Source organism: Mytilus californianus, unplaced genomic scaffold (assembly GCF_021869535.1).
Source record: "Mytilus californianus isolate M0D057914Y unplaced genomic scaffold, xbMytCali1.0.p SCAF_4, whole genome shotgun sequence".
Lineage (NCBI taxonomy): Eukaryota > Metazoa > Mollusca > Bivalvia > Mytilida > Mytilidae > Mytilus > Mytilus californianus.
In genome coordinates this window covers 124,455,980-124,472,120 of record NW_026262690.1, presented here as the reverse complement: position 1 = coordinate 124,472,120, position 16,141 = coordinate 124,455,980, and the positions used below count along the sequence as shown (strand labels likewise).

The 16,141-nt window shown below is 30.1% G+C and overlaps 1 long non-coding RNA gene across 2 annotated transcripts; it reads right to left on the bottom strand.

The window, feature by feature from the left end:
• Nucleotides 1–241: 241 nt before the first annotated feature.
• Nucleotides 242–14,027, bottom strand: LOC127739333 (uncharacterized). Of its 2 annotated transcripts, none has more exons than XR_008000402.1 (6): nt 13,965–14,027; nt 13,537–13,600; nt 7,276–8,854; nt 1,762–1,831; nt 793–843; nt 242–432 (listed from the first exon to the last, which is right to left on the bottom strand). It is a non-coding gene; the product is annotated as an uncharacterized LOC127739333 (long non-coding RNA). The 2 variants fall into 2 exon arrangements; XR_008000401.1 differs by lacking the exons at nt 13,537–13,600; nt 13,965–14,027 and adding exons at nt 9,977–10,040; nt 10,617–10,680.
• Between the last annotated feature and the right edge of the window lie 2,114 nt (nt 14,028–16,141).

Below are 16,141 nucleotides of genomic sequence, written 5' to 3'. Positions count from 1 at the left end.
TGTTTGGCCATCAAAGTCCTACTTAATAGGTTTCTAACCAGAAAAAATCATTTCACAAAGGACTTATAATTCTTAACCAGTGTACATAACTTAAAAAATATATGTATAAAACTAAAGCAAGTCTTATGGGTATCTTGTGAAACCATACATCATACCTTTGGGACCTCTCAAATAACAATAATTTCACAGTTTTTTTTATATTTTCTTCAATCACAAAACAATAATTGAATGCAAGAAAAAATAATGAAATAAATATTTATAATTTGAATAATAAAGCATTAAAAATTAATTGCATTTATAATTCATTCTGCTTATAAGACAAATATCTGCTGATTTTTTTACAAAAGATAGCAACAGTTCATCCAATGGTTTGCAGGATTGTAGTCTGAGGATTTTACCATACAAGGAAGGCAGCAACAGCAACTCTTTCGACTGAAAAAGAAACAAAGTTAAATTTCAATTGTTGATTCTTAATTTTAAAATAATCTAACGGGAATAAAGAAACAGACATCAGTGTATGTTAAACAATTTGTTTATTACTTATAATATTGATTACTCAAAAATATATAGTATCAAAAATATCCGATTTTATTGTTATATCCCCTTCATATATCTTCTTCAGATCTAGTATCTGCTTTAAAGGGTACATTATTTTAAAATGAAAAGATTGAATCCTGATTTTTTTTAATTGTAAATTAAAAAAAAAATATATATATTGAAATCTATTTAGTGACATTCATCACACTATAACATACACACATTAAAGTTGTATGTTGATGAATAAGTTCTCACCTTATAACAGCTTTATCCCAGCAAGTAACCCAATGGAAACCTGATGCTTACCTGGAATATAAAAGTAGTCAGTTATACTAAACTTTCCTAAAAAAATTTATTACACATGTACTAAATTTAAAATTGCACTAGGATTACAAAAAATTCGTAAGGGTTCCGCGGAACCCAGTGTCTCGCCTATTTTTGCTGTTAATCGCAGGCTAAATAAAAATGAGGAAAAAAAAAATTAAAATATTCCTCTCGATACTATCTTTTGATTGTAAGAAGCTTCTGTCCAAGTTTAGTAAAAATCCAGGATAGTTTATGAATCTAATAAATGTTTTAAAAACTTTAACTGCAGACTGTAATTTTGTAATGTTAACTGGAAGAAAAACTAAGTCCATTTATAAGTAGAATACGGAAAAACAGGAACAAAATTTCCTTCTAGATACTAGCTTTTGATCATATGCAAGCTTCTGTCCAAGTTTGGTACAAATCCAGGATAGTTTAAGAAAGTTATAAAAATTTTTAAAACTTTAACCACAGAGTGAATGTAATGTTTCCTGGCAGAAAAACTAAGTCCATTTAGAGGTAAATTACGGAAAAAATGGATTTTTTTTTTTACAAAATTTACTTCTGGATACTATCTTATGATCATAAACAAGCTTCTGTCCTAGTTTGGTAGAAATCCTGGATAGTTTAAGAAAGTTATTAAAATTTCAAAAACTTTAACCACAGAGTGAATATTTGTGGACGCCGCCGACACCGACAGAATGTAGGATCGCTATGTCTCGCTTTTTCAACAAAAGTCGAAGGCTCGACAAAAATCATGGAAAAAATATTTGGTATTCTGAATTATAAACTCAGTTTTATATTTACCAAAAAATTCAACTGGTATCTCATCAGTCTAAAATTATTTTTTTGGTACTAAAGAACCATATGAAATTGATTTCAAATATTATATTACTAAAAAGATGCTTGATTACCTACCAACATGTTAACAATATCAGACATCCAAGTCTTACTCCCAACACCATGAAAACATCATCATTATAACAACCTAAAAATAAAAAAAATAAAAAAATAATTACTTGTTTTACAGATCAATCTGTCTCTTAGAAGACTAACAAAAAAATGCTATGTTTCATTTATTAAAACCTGTTATACATTATCACCTTCACTATATAAACTTTAAACTGCTAGAGATAGAAATTGACCTTGTGCAAGTACATGTATATGTATAAGACAATGATTTTGGAATATTCAATTACAAAATCGGATGGTTTTGTTCTCTTTTGATGGTTCTTAAAATCATTTTCATAACAGCATAGACAACCCCAATACTTATGTTGGTAATAATACTAACTCAATTACTGTAAATTCAGAAACTATTGCAATGTTTTTATTATTGCGAAAAATGCAACATGGTTGTATTGGCAATAATTTAAACTAGCATTTTGAAATTTTTTATATGAATTAAACAGGATTTTTCTCAATATCGCAAAAATTAAAATCGCATTTTAGTCTAAAATTACAAAATAGCAATTAATGAATGGTTATTATTTATTTTGAATTTATTGAACCATAAAATTAATTTTTGACTCTTCACATTGATTAATCCGAGAAGCGGATTATGTAAAATGCGAAGAGTCAAAAATTAATTTTATGGTTCAATAAATTCAAAATAAATTATAGCCATTCATTATAAATAAATTTCTATCAAAAATAAGGCTCAAAGAACTTTTTATATTATTTATATTAACCATAACAACGTACATGGATGTTGGCGTATGAATATACAACGTCAGAGTGGGCGTGTCGCCATAAAAATTGACAACATTGAAAATAAAAGTAATACTTTTAACCAATCAGAAGACAGTAAATACACCAAATTTATTTATTAATAATTGCACGCAATAATTTCTGAATTTACAGTACCTTTAACTTGTTTGCCATTGGCTATCGATAACAGTGATTTTACGCTCACTCAGTCTGTCAGAGGCCTTCCAATAGGGATTTAAATAGAATAAAAGAGCAAAATACATGTAGGCACAAGAGAAGAAAAAAAGAAAATAATTATTCAACATTTAAATCAACACACAAGGTTTAGTCCTCTGCTAGTAATTCGTACTATTTGATGTAGGCATTTAGAACCTTTAGCGACCCCAGTTTAAATAAAATTGAGAATGGAAATGGGGAATGTGTCAAAGAGACAACAACCCGACCATAGAGCAGACAACAGCCGAAGCCAACCAATGGGTCTTCAATGCAGCGAGAAACTCCCGCACCCGGAGGCGTCCTTCGCTGGCCCCTAAACAAATATGTATACTAGTTCAGTGATAATGGACGTCATACTAAACTCCAATTATACACAAGAAACTAAAATTAAAAATTCGTAAGGGTTCCGCGGAACCCAGTGTCTCGCCTACTTTTTCTGTTTATCGCAGGCTCAACAAAAATGAGGAAGTAAATCAATAAAAGTATTCCTCTTGATACTATCTTTTGATTGTAGGAAGCTTCTGTCCAAGTTTGGTAAAATTCCAGGATAGTTTATGAATCTAATAAATGTTTAAAAACTTTGCAGACTGAATGTAATGTTAACTGGAAGAAAACAAAATTTCCTTCTAGATACTAGCATTTGATCATAAACAAGCTTCTGTCCAAGTTTGGTACAAATCCAAAATAGTATAAGAAAGTTATTAAAATTTTAAAAACTTTAACCACAGAGAGAATATGTTGTTTCCTGGCAGAAAATCTAAGTCCATTTAAAAGTAAAATACGGAAAAAATGGATTTATTTTTTTACAAAATTTCCTTCTAGATACTAGCTTTTGATCATAAACAAGCTTCTGTCCAAGTTTGGTACAAATCCAAAATAGTATAAGAAAGTTATTAAAATTTAAAAAACTTTAACCACAGAGTGAATGTGTTGTTTCCTGGCAGAAAATCTAAGTCCATTTAAAAGTAAAATAAGGAAAAAATGGATTTATTTTTTTATAAAAATTTACTTCTAGATACTATCTTATGATCATAAACAAGCTTCTGTCCAAGTTTGGTACAAACCCAGGATAGTTTAAGAAAGTTATTAAAATCTTAAAAACTTTAACCACAGAGTGAATGTAATATTTACCGGCAGAAAAACTAAGTCCATTTATAAGTAAAATACGGAAAAAATAGAATTTTATTTTTACAAAATTTACTTCTGGATACTATCTTATGATCATAAACAAGCTTCTGTCCAAGTTTGGTAGAAATCCAGGATAGTTTAAGAAAGTTATTAAAATTTCAAAAACTTTAACCACAGAGTGAATATTTGTGGCCGCCGCCGACGACGACGACGACGCCGACGGAATGTAGGATCGCTATGTCTCGATTTTTCGACTAAAGTCGAAGGCTCGACAATGAGGGGAAAAAAATCAATAAAAATATTCCTTTAGATAATATCTTTTGATTGTAAGAAGCTTCTGTCAAAGTTTGGTATAAATCCAGGATAGTTTATGAATCTAATAAATGTTTTAAAAGACTGTATTTAATGTTAACTGGAGAAAAACTAAGTCCATTTATAAGTAAAATACAGATAAACAGGTACAAAGTTTAACAAAATTTCCTTCTAGATACTAGCTTTTGATCATAAACAAGCTTCTGTCCAAATTTGGTACAATTCCAGGATAGTTTAAAAAAGTTATTAAAATTTTAAAAACTTTAACCAGAGTGAAAATATTGTTTCCTGGCAGAAAAACTAAGTCCATTTATAAGTAAAATACGGAAAAAATGAAATTTTTTTTTTTAACAAATTTACTTCTGGATACTATCTTATGATCATAAACAAGCTACTGTCCAAGTTTGGTACAAATCCAGGATAGTTTAAGAAAGTTATTAAAATTTCAAAAACTTTAACCACAGAGTGAATATTTGTGGACGCCGCCGACGCCGACGGAATGTAGGATCGCTATGTCTCGCTTTTTCGACTAAAGTCGAAGGCTCGACAAAAATGATACAAGACTAACAAAGGCCAGAGGCTCCTGACTTGGGACAGGCGCAAAAATGCGGCGGGGTTAAACATGTTTTTTGAGATCTAAACCCTCCCCCTATACCTCTAGCTAATGTAGAAAAAACAAACGTACAACAGTACGCACAGTAAAACTCAGTTTAAGAGAAGTCTGAGTCCGATGTCAGAAGCCGCGGAACCCAGTGTCTCGCCTACTTTTGGTGTTAATCGCAGGCTCAACAAAAATGAGGAAAAAAATTAATAAAAATATTCCTCTCTATACTATCTTTTGATTGTAAGTAGCTTCTGTCCAAGTTTGGTAAAAATCCAGGATAATTTATGAATCTAATAAATGTTTTAAAAACTTAAACTGCAGAATGTATGTAATGTTGACTGGAAGAAAAACTAAGTCCATTTATAAGTAAAATACGGAAAAAATGGAACAAAATTTTATCAAAATTTCCTTCTAGATACTAGCTTTTGATCATAAATAAGCTTCTGTCCAAGTGTGGTACAAATCCCGGATAGTTTAAGAAAGTTGTTAAAATTTTAAAAACTTTAATCACAGAGTGAATGTAATGTTTCCTGGCAGAAAAACTAAGTCCATTTAAAAGTAAAATACGGAAAAATGGATTTTTTTTTTTACAAAATTTACTTCTGGATACCTTCTTATGATCATAAACAAGCTTCTTTCCAAGTTTGGTAGAAATCCAGGATAGTTTAAGAAAGTTATTAAAATTTTAAAAACTTTAACCACAGAGTGTAATGTTTCCTGGCAGAAAAACTAAGTCCACTTATAAGTAAAATACGGAAAAAATGGAATTTTTTTTTTACAAAATTTACTTTTGAATATAATCTTATGATCATAAACAAGCTTCTGTCCAAGTTTGGTAGAAATCCAGGACAGTTTAAGAAAGTTATTAAAATTTCAAAAACTTTAACCACAGAGTGAATATTTGTGGACGCCGCCAACGACGACGCCAACGGAATGTAGGATCGCTAAGTCTCGCTTTTTCGACAAAAGTCGAAGGCTCGACAAAAATGACAATAATATATAAATAACAACAGACTACTAGTAGTTACTGACATGCCAGCTCCAGACCTCAATTAAACTGATTGAAAGATTATGTCTTCATCATATGAATATCAGGCACAATCCCTCCTGTTAGGGGTTTAGTATTATACCATCATAAAATATACGAGAACAACATAACCCGTGTCAACAACTGGTGTTAGAATAAATATGTTTAATTCCGATGCAAAGACCCTATAAGTGAATCAATATTAAAGCCAAAATATGCAATCTTTAATGACCTGACAACAGTATCGTAACTATATCCCTTCTTAATAAGTCTGTTTAAAGGTTTTGTTAGCTTTTGAGGTGAATACTGACATTTTTGTGCTTTGTATAGAATATTACCATAAAAGATTGGATGTGAAATACCCGAACGTATAAGATGTCTGCATGTTGAGTTATATTTACGAATGATGTCCTTATACCGATGATAAAATTTAGTAAATGTTTTGACTAGTTTATGATATCGAAAACCCTGGTGTAATAATTTTTCAGTAATACATAAATTTCTCTCGCTAAAATCTAATACGTTGTTACATACACGAGCGAATCGTACAAGTTGAGATATATAAACACCATAAGATGGTGACAAGGGAACGTCACCATCTAAAAATGGATAATTAACGATAGGAAATGAAAAATCATCTCTTTTATCATAAATTTTTGTATTAAGCTTCCCGTTAATGATATAGATATCAAGATCGAGGAAAGGACAGTGGTCATTGTTAGTATTAGCTTTATTTAAAGTAAGTTCAACAGGATAAATTTCTTTAGTATACATACTGAAGTCGTCATTTTTGAGAGCCAATATATCATCCAAATATCTAAAAGTATTGTTAAATTTTTGTATCAGATGTTGTTTCGATGGGTCTTTGCTGATTTTAGTCATAAATTGTAACTCATAACAATACAAAAACAGGTCCGCAATAAGTGGTGCACAGTTAGTCCCCATTGGAATTCCGATAACTGGACGATATACGGATTCGCCAAAGCGAACAAAAATGTTATCAAGTAAAAAATCAAAGGCAGATATAGTATCAAAACATGTCCAATTGACATAGCTATAACACATTCAATGTGACAAGTGGGCGTTACAGACAAACTTTCACCTTATCTAACCCAGTCAATAGATAACATAAGAGCACCAAGAAATCGTCTTGTCCACGCTTTTATGAAAATGATTCTATATCAATTCAATATTCAAACAGTTACAGACTTTGCATAAAAATTTGTTCGACCCAAATAAGTTTACAAATTCATTGATAATAACTTGCATACAGTTGGTTTCTATCCAACACAGCTCACTCGATACCAGACAGAAATCAAATGTAAGACTAGATACTCTAAAAATCAAACACTGATAGAAAAGAACCCTTAAAAAATAATGTTAAATGCATATATATATATTATTACCATAAAATTTGTGGAATATATAAACTTACCACATATTTTTCATGGTAAAGCCTCAGACTTGGTGAAGATTAAATTGACCATCTCCCTTAGAGCTGCTCTCCCGGCTGACAAGGTGGCTCTCCTAATCATCTTAACATCTTTTTTTTTTTAAATATAGTTTTATACATTTAATATATCAGATGCATTTCCAATAAATCCCCTTTCTTGAAAATTTCAGAAAATCAATTGTTAATGACCCAAGATTTCTCCCACCCTGCATACATATTATCTAGAGCTCTGCTTACATTTATTTTTTTTTATTACAGAGCTCTAAATAATAGTCAATATTAGCTAGTATACATCTGATATTAAAAAAAAATGTACAAACATGAATATCCAAGTAGATGAAAATCCTAACATTGAGGGAATTTCAAGTATGTGGAGTTAAACAGGGGTATAATAAATTGCCTCCCTTTGACCCAAATTTCACCCTGTTCGGACTTCACATCCTTGTTATATTAAACAAAATAAATAAAATAGTACAATTAAAATTAAAAAATAGATTGATAACAAAAATCTAACACATTTCAATAAAATATTTCGTACCGATCGACTTATGGTGGCAGAGTGGTCTTATAAGTAGTTCCAACTACTGTATCACTAGCCTGTCAACACTGAGAACCCTCACATGAAATGTGTAACTTCATTCTTAATTTGACTAGGGTTTGCCCGTTTCCCTGATAAAGGTGATGTTTTCACCAGGCCTGGCTGTCTCCACAAATAAAAATTTACAGCCAAAATTATAGTAAATCATGTTAAAGTGGTGTTTAACACCAAAAATCAACCAATCCAATTTCAACAAGATGTTCTTCAACTATGCCTTTTGTAAAATTTTTATCACCTTGGTTACAAACCAAAATCAGCTAAAAATGACAAAAAAAGTGCAAAAAATGTATTTCTAACTTCTTAACTTCGTAAATTCCTCTGCATTAGAGCACCATTGTCACATATCTTAAAGATATTAAAATTAACATGAAAGAAAAGGTTGTAAGGGGATATATTTACCATTATTCATCTTTTTAGTTTACACTAGAGAGGCATTTGCTATGGTAAGGTATTTTGAAACGTTGCTAAAAAAACCAAAAATAATTAAAATTTTTGCTAAGAAATTTAGTGGGAATATTCACATCAGCAGATTTAATTGCATTAACTACATGTATAAAGTAACTTGTGAAATTTGAAAGTATCTCAAATCCTAAAATAACAAAAAGATGGCAAAAATATATACATTACAATTAATTTGCAAAAAAAAAATACATTTCAATAATTGAACATTTTATTTTCTTTTTTCTTTCATTTTCTTTTAGATTATCCATTCTTAAACTGCTGGAAGTGTTTTGACTAGACATGAGTATAAACGGAAAATAGAAAGAATTTTTGTAATGTCAAATACAAGTTAACCTACAACTTCCAATCTTGTTGAAAATGGAGAATCTTTACATATTTTTTTTTTTTTTTTTTTTGTAAAAAAATTATAAACATTTTCTCAAGCATACACAAAAATAGTCTGAATGACATTCTTTACTGTTGCAGTTATATCACACAACCATTTTATGCAGCCACAGTTATCTGAAAAAGAAATATACATTACTCATGAACATTGAAATAATATCTAATGCAAAACAATTATAACTAGATATCATTGAGATTGGAGCCATCTCTGTGGGCCCCGCTGTGAATAATGTGTGGTAAAAAATTTGTATCTTTATCATTGGACATGGGGTTGTCAAATGAAACCAAAGTTTTTGACCTTGACCTTTGACCTAGGAAGTTGTACATAAATTATGACATACCCTCTGGTGTTGGTTTATATACGTATCAAGTATAAACTTTGAAATCATGGTTCTCAAGATATAGAGCGGACACGATCTTTACCATAGGACATGGGGTTGTCAACTAAAACCAAAGTTTTTGACCTTTGACCTAGGAAGTTGTACATACATTATGACATACCCTCTGGTGTTGGTTAATATACATGTCAAGTATAAACTTTGAAATCATAACGGTTCTCTAGATATAGAGCGGACATGATTTGTTACAGACGGACGGACAGACAGACTGATCACTATAGGGCGGCCGCCATTCAGCGGGGCCCTAATTAACTGAGCATTACAATTATAATGTATAGAACATTTCTTTTTCTTTGTTATAAAGTGATTTGTTGACAAATTTTAAAGTACCAGTATTTCTTAGCAATAAAAGGATGAAAAACAAGTCATTGGCTGATGTCTTGACAAATATCTTTTTAACATTGTTTTATAGCTATATATAGTATATCAGGCTATTAACATACTTGATTGAATTTTTTAACATTTAGTCATGTTGAACCTTTATTATCTAACTATACAATATAGGTTTTGCTCATTGTTGGTCATAGGGTGACATTTAGTTGCATCCACATCATTTGGTCTCTGGTTGGTAGCTGTCTCATTGGCATACATACCACTCTTACATATTTTCATATATGGGGACAACTATAGATAACAAAAAAACTGAAATCCCAAGATTTCGCATTATACATTATACTTTTTGACTTCCTTTATATATCTTTATATCTCCTTCTAAATTGTTTATTAAACTATAAGTAAAGAAGACATTAATATATAAGATTTACATCTGTGCCTAACAAAAATCTTGGGCTTTAAAATGCTCTTGGATGAAAAGTTCATAAATCTATGTATTGATTCTTACCATAAAAGTCAGCTCCAATGCCCACTCCCAGCTTCAATCCTTACAGACAAGCTGTGATGCTAACCTGAAATATAAAATGATAATTCATTAATAAAACCCTGCAACTCGGAAACGTAAAATCTAAAATTTATAAAAATCGAAAGGGAGCTCATGTCAATAGATATAAACAATTCACCACAATTTCTTGCAAGTTGGTGAAAGCGTTTTTGAGTTAATGTCCGACATGTTGACGACAGGCGGACAGACTGACTGGCGGACAACGGTATACCATAATACGTCCCGTAAACGGGCGTATAAAAACTGTTTAAAAGGTTCTTTGTTGGTATTTATGTATGTATATTGAATAGATTGAATGATTGGTTGTTGGTTGCTTAAGGTCCAGTGGCAAATCATTCAATAGAAATAGTCTTAAAATGTGTTATATATGTCAAGAACATAAGGATGAGACAGCAATCCAACAAGCCAACACATTTTTATGTAAACAATTCAGATCCTAAACTTTACTCTTATTTGGTTACTGATATAATAATAAGAGTAGATTCCTGTAAAAAATCTTTTAAGCGTTCAGATCTTGTTTTTCCATAAAATATTTATAATACATTTGAGTTTTCCAAAACAGGACTAACATACTGGTACATACCTTTGTATTAGCTGTATAAGACCACCAAGTCTTGTTCCCACACCATGAAAACATGTCTCAGAAAGAACCTGAAATTAAATTATAATCAACACATTATGCATTTTGTAAATCAATTTGTGTATTACCGATAACCTAAAATTTATTAAATATTGTTCTGATTTCTTATTGCAGGTAGACAATTGTATAAAATAATTTTTTTTTTAAATCAATATAAAAGATAGAAAAGTAAAAAAACGTCAGATTTAAATTTAACTGCACAAAAAATATCTGAATATTTTACAAAGTTATCTCCCATTGAATGTAAAATCGTGTTTTAAATTGTACTGGTCTTTTCTTGAAGTTTAATGACTATTTTTAGGATTTACTATTGATATTTTAATAGAAAATCTTGTTCATGTACCTTGTATCTTTAAATACTAAACTGGTAAATTAATTCAACAATGATGTTTTAAATGCAATATTTCAGAAGGGTCTGTTATCTTAAAAGATCTGGCTAAAATAAACTTGCCTTTTCTATTTTCATGGTAAAGAGTCAGACTTGGTTGAAGATTTAATTGACCATCTTCCTAAGAGCTGCTATCCTGGCTGACAAGGTGGTGGTTCTCAATATCTTATTGTCAATCTATGTTGTGTCCATTTGTTTTTAGAAAATAAAGTAACATACATAAAAAATATCAGATGCACTTTCAATTAATAAACTTTTTGAAAAATTTCACATGATTATTTTGAGTGACTCATAATTTTTCCCACCCTAAATTTCTATTATCTAGAAGACATCTGATATGTAAAAAAGTGCATAAATGTGAGTATCCAAGTAAATAAAAATCTAACATTGAGGGAATTTCAAGTATTTGAAGTTAAACACAGTATAATAAATTACCTCCCTTTGACCTAAATTTCACCCTGTTAGAACTCCACATCTTTGTTATATATAACAAAAAAACATAAATAGTATACTGGTAATCAAAATCAAAAAAATAATTAAATTACAAAAATTCAACACATTTCAATAACATAGTTAGTGCGGATGGAGTAATGGTGGCTGAATGGTCAAAGTAGTTCAACTACTGCATCACTAGCCTGTCAACACTCTGAACCCTCACATTGTAGGTGTGCTTAAAGTCAATCTTAATTGACTAGAGTTGCCAGTTTCTCTGTTGAAGGGGATGTTTTCACCAGGCTGTCTCCACAAATAAAAACTGGCAGCCAAGATATAGCAAATCATACTAAAAGTGGTGTTAAATACCAAAAATCAACCAATCTACTTTCATCAAGATATTCTTCAACTATGCTTCTTGTAAAATATTCTTAAAATAATATACCCTTTGTTATAAACTCCGCTAAAAATGACACAAAGGTGAAAAAATATATTACAATTTGCAAAAATAAAAAACATTTCAATAATTGAACATTTTTTTCTTTTCTTTTCTTTTTCTTTTTTTTTTTAGATTCTCCATTCTTAAACTACTGGAAGTGTTTTGCCTAGACATGAGTATGAACAGAAAATAGAAAGTAATTTTTGAAATTTCAAAGACCTATTAACCTACAACTTCCAATCTTGTTGAAAATGGAGAACCTGTACATAATTTTTTTTTCTTTTTGTAAAAATTATAAACATTTTCTCAAACATACACAAAAATAGTCTGAATTGCATTCTTTACTGTTACAGTAAAATCACATAGCCCTTTTATGCAGCCACAGTTACCTGAAAAAGAAATATACAGAATTAAAGGTAATTGTCAAAATCTGAAAATTGAAACAATATCAAATGCAAAATAATAAATAACTGGTCATTATAATCATGATTCATAAAACCTTTCTCTTACTTTGTTTGAAAGTGATTTGCTAATATATTTTTTGAACTACCAGTCTTTATTAGCAGAAAAGGATGAAAAACAAGTCAATGGTAGATGTCTAACATATTTCTTTTTTTATACGACCACCAAAAAATAAAATTTTTTTGGTCGTATATTGGTATCACGTCGTCGTCTGCGTCGTCAGCGTCGTCCGAAGACAGATGATTTCTGGATAATAACTTTAGTAGAAGTAAATAGAAATCAATAAAATTTTAACACAAGGTTTATAACCAAAACAGGAAGGTTGGGAATGATTTTGGGAGTTTTGGTCTTAACAGTTTAGGAATTAGGGGCCAAAAAGGGGCACAAATAAGCATTTTTCTTGGTTTTCGCACAATAACTTTAGTATAAGTACATAGAAATCTACTTAATTTAAACACAAGGTTTATGACCACAAAAGGAAGGTTTGGATTGATTTTGGGAGTTTTGGTCCCAACAGTTTAGGAATTAGGGGCCAAAAGGGTCCAAAAATAAACTTTGTTTGATTTCATCAAAAATTGAATTATTGGGGTTCTTTGATATGCCGAATCTAACCGTGTATTTAAGTTCTTAATTTTTGGTCCCGTTTTCAAATTGGTCTACATTAAGGTCCAAAAGGTCCAAAATTAAACTTAGTTTGATTTTAACAAAAATTTAATTCTTGGGGTTCTTTGATATGCTGAATCTAAACATGTATTTAGATTTTTGATATTTGACTTTTATCAAATTGGTCCACATTGAGTTCTTAAGAGTCCAAAATTAAACTTGTTTGATTTTAACAAAAATTGAATTCTTGGGGTTCTTTGATATGCTGAATCTAACCATGTATTTAGATTTTGGATATTGGACCATAATAGGTGAATGTCCAATTTAAATTTTTTAAGTTCTTAGACCACATTCATTGTGTGTCAGAAACCTATTCTGTGTCAACTATTTAATCACAATCCAAATTCAGAGCTGTATCAAGCTTGAATGTTGTGTCCATACTTGCCCAAACTGTTCTGGGTTCAACCTCTGCGGTCGTATCCAGCTGCGCTCAGCGAAGCATTTTATTACATATTGTTTTTTTTTGTATTGGTTCTTACCATAAAAGTCAGCTCCAATGCCCACTCCCAGCTTCAATCTTTACAGACAAGCTGTGATGCTAACCTGAAAAATAAAATGATTAGTCATTCAAGATTGTTTAAAAGGATCATTTTTGATATACTGTATGTATATTCCATATTTTGAATGATTGATTCATTTGATTGTTGGTTGCTAAATGTCCAGTGGCAAATTAAATAAAAGTCTATAAATATGTAATAGAAGTTGAGAACAGCAAACCAGCATCCCAACAAACTTTTACATAATCAAATCAGATAATTAAATTTACTCCTTTAAAGGCAATTCAAAGAAAGCAAAGACTTCTTATCAAACTCCTACAAACCTTCACGCTTAGAGCACATGCTATTTCCAAATACATTTTATAATACTTTTTCTTTTTTCAAAACAGGACTAACATACTGGTACATACCTTCGTATTAGCTGTATAAGACCACCAAGTCTTGTTCCCACACCATGAAAACATATCACAGAAGAACCTAAAAAGAATTAAAAAAGACACATTATATATTTTACAAATCCATTTCTCTATAAATATAAAGTCACTATATAATGTTCTGATTTCTTACAAAATGTACACAATAGTATCAACACAAGTTTGTAAGATAAACTGTTGACAGAGATGTCTCGCCTAGCAGCGGAAAATGAAAAACATCTGATGATTAGCAACATTGCTAATTAATTCGATAATTTGTTAGTAATGCAAATAAATACAAAATGTCATTGATCTATAGCAAGGAGTAACTATTAACCTGACTAAACAGAAAACTTGACATAAAAAAAATAAAACAAGTCAAGGTGTTTGTTTGGAGTTTAACTGCACAAAAGTGATGTGCAAATTTAAAAGTTAAATCCCATTGAATGAACAATTAAATCTTGCTGTTAATTGTACTTGTCTCCCCTTGAAGTTTTAAATATTTTGATCGAAAATCTTGTTCAAGAAAATGGTAACTTAAATTATAAAACTTATTAAAATTAATACATCAATGGTGTTTTGCATGCAGAAGATCAGAAGGGTGCTGGCGTGTTGTCTTAATATGCACTTCTTGTCGAATATTTCTAGAAAATGTATACAAATATTTGGCTTAAATAAACTTGCCTTCTTAATTTCTTGGTAAAGCCTCAGACTTGGTTGAAGATTTATTTGACCATCTTCCTTGGAGCTGCTATCCTGGCTGCTTTCAAAGGTTTTCCATCATAGTTTTTTATGCTAATCAGTCCTCTGAATCCATTTTATCTAAGTAATGAAATGTCCTTTCCATTGTACATTATAAAAAGTACAATAGTCACCAGAATATTCCAAGGCATCTCACATTATTTTTCCAATCATGGAAACTGAAGAAATTCTCAATTTAAAATACAAATAATTTATTAAATTCATTTAAAAAGTACTGTAAAAATACCAGACATGCTTTTAAACAGGTAACTTGTATTTTGATAATTTACGAAATATATTCTGTACCCCACAATTTCTTCCACTCATTAAAAGTATATTTTAGAACTATGTTTACATTTTTTTTTATTTACAGAGCTCTAGATAATAGCTTTTATATAAGTTACCAGACATCTGATATGAAAATACTTATACAAATGTAAGAAAAAAAGTACAGTGTAGTAATTGTATATAATAAACACATATAAATCAACATTTTTAAAATATTTTGAAGCATAGTTTAATAAAAAATATCTCATTTTCAAGGTTTACTACTCATGTACATAGTAGTCATGTATAGTCCCAAAATTTGTAAAAGCCTCTATAGATTTGCAAACTCTCTGTGAATTCCAAAAGATATGGGTTAAAAACTATTTATTTTACCTTTGATGAAAAATTACTTAGTTCCCAAGTCAGGAAAAAAATTATCAAACAATTCCATAGTACCAAGTGGACGACTTAAATATTTGTACAATCATTGTGTGAAGTTAAAAAGATTGAGATTGAAAACTGCAGGAGTTGATTACACAAAATCAGTACCATCTTTGAAAATTTTGGAAAACAATCATCCAGATCAGAATTAAGGGAAAAATGGGGGGAAATTCCTCAAACAATTTCATATAAGCAGGTACACAACTTCAAAATGTACGCAATTATTCTGTGAAGTTTCAGTGGTACAAGAAAAAGAAGCTGAAATGAAAAAATACAAATATGATGCAAAATGATATTACATGTATCAAGTATGAAATCTTTAGGTTTAATAAAAAAAAATTAGAAAGAAAAAATTAAGAACTCAAAGAAATGATATAAATACTGATTCTTTATAATAAAAATTAATTTCAATACTTTATAATTTTAATTAATTTCAAAACTCAAATGCCACGTAATACTTCAATAAAATAGATCTTTACTTTTTGCTTTAGTTTTATACTTGAAAGAAAAATAGTAGCAAAATTTACAATTGAAAAAGTAAAATTTTTTGTTCCCAGATTATTTATGATAGCATTTTTGATAGGTTATATCAAAATTTGTTTTATGTAAGATTACTTCCAATGACTTTTGTCAGAAAAAAAGGAAAATCACTGATATCTTGACAATAATGGACTGAGGCAAGGTTACTGCACTCTCCGGAATCATTGGTTCCTTAGATGGATAAG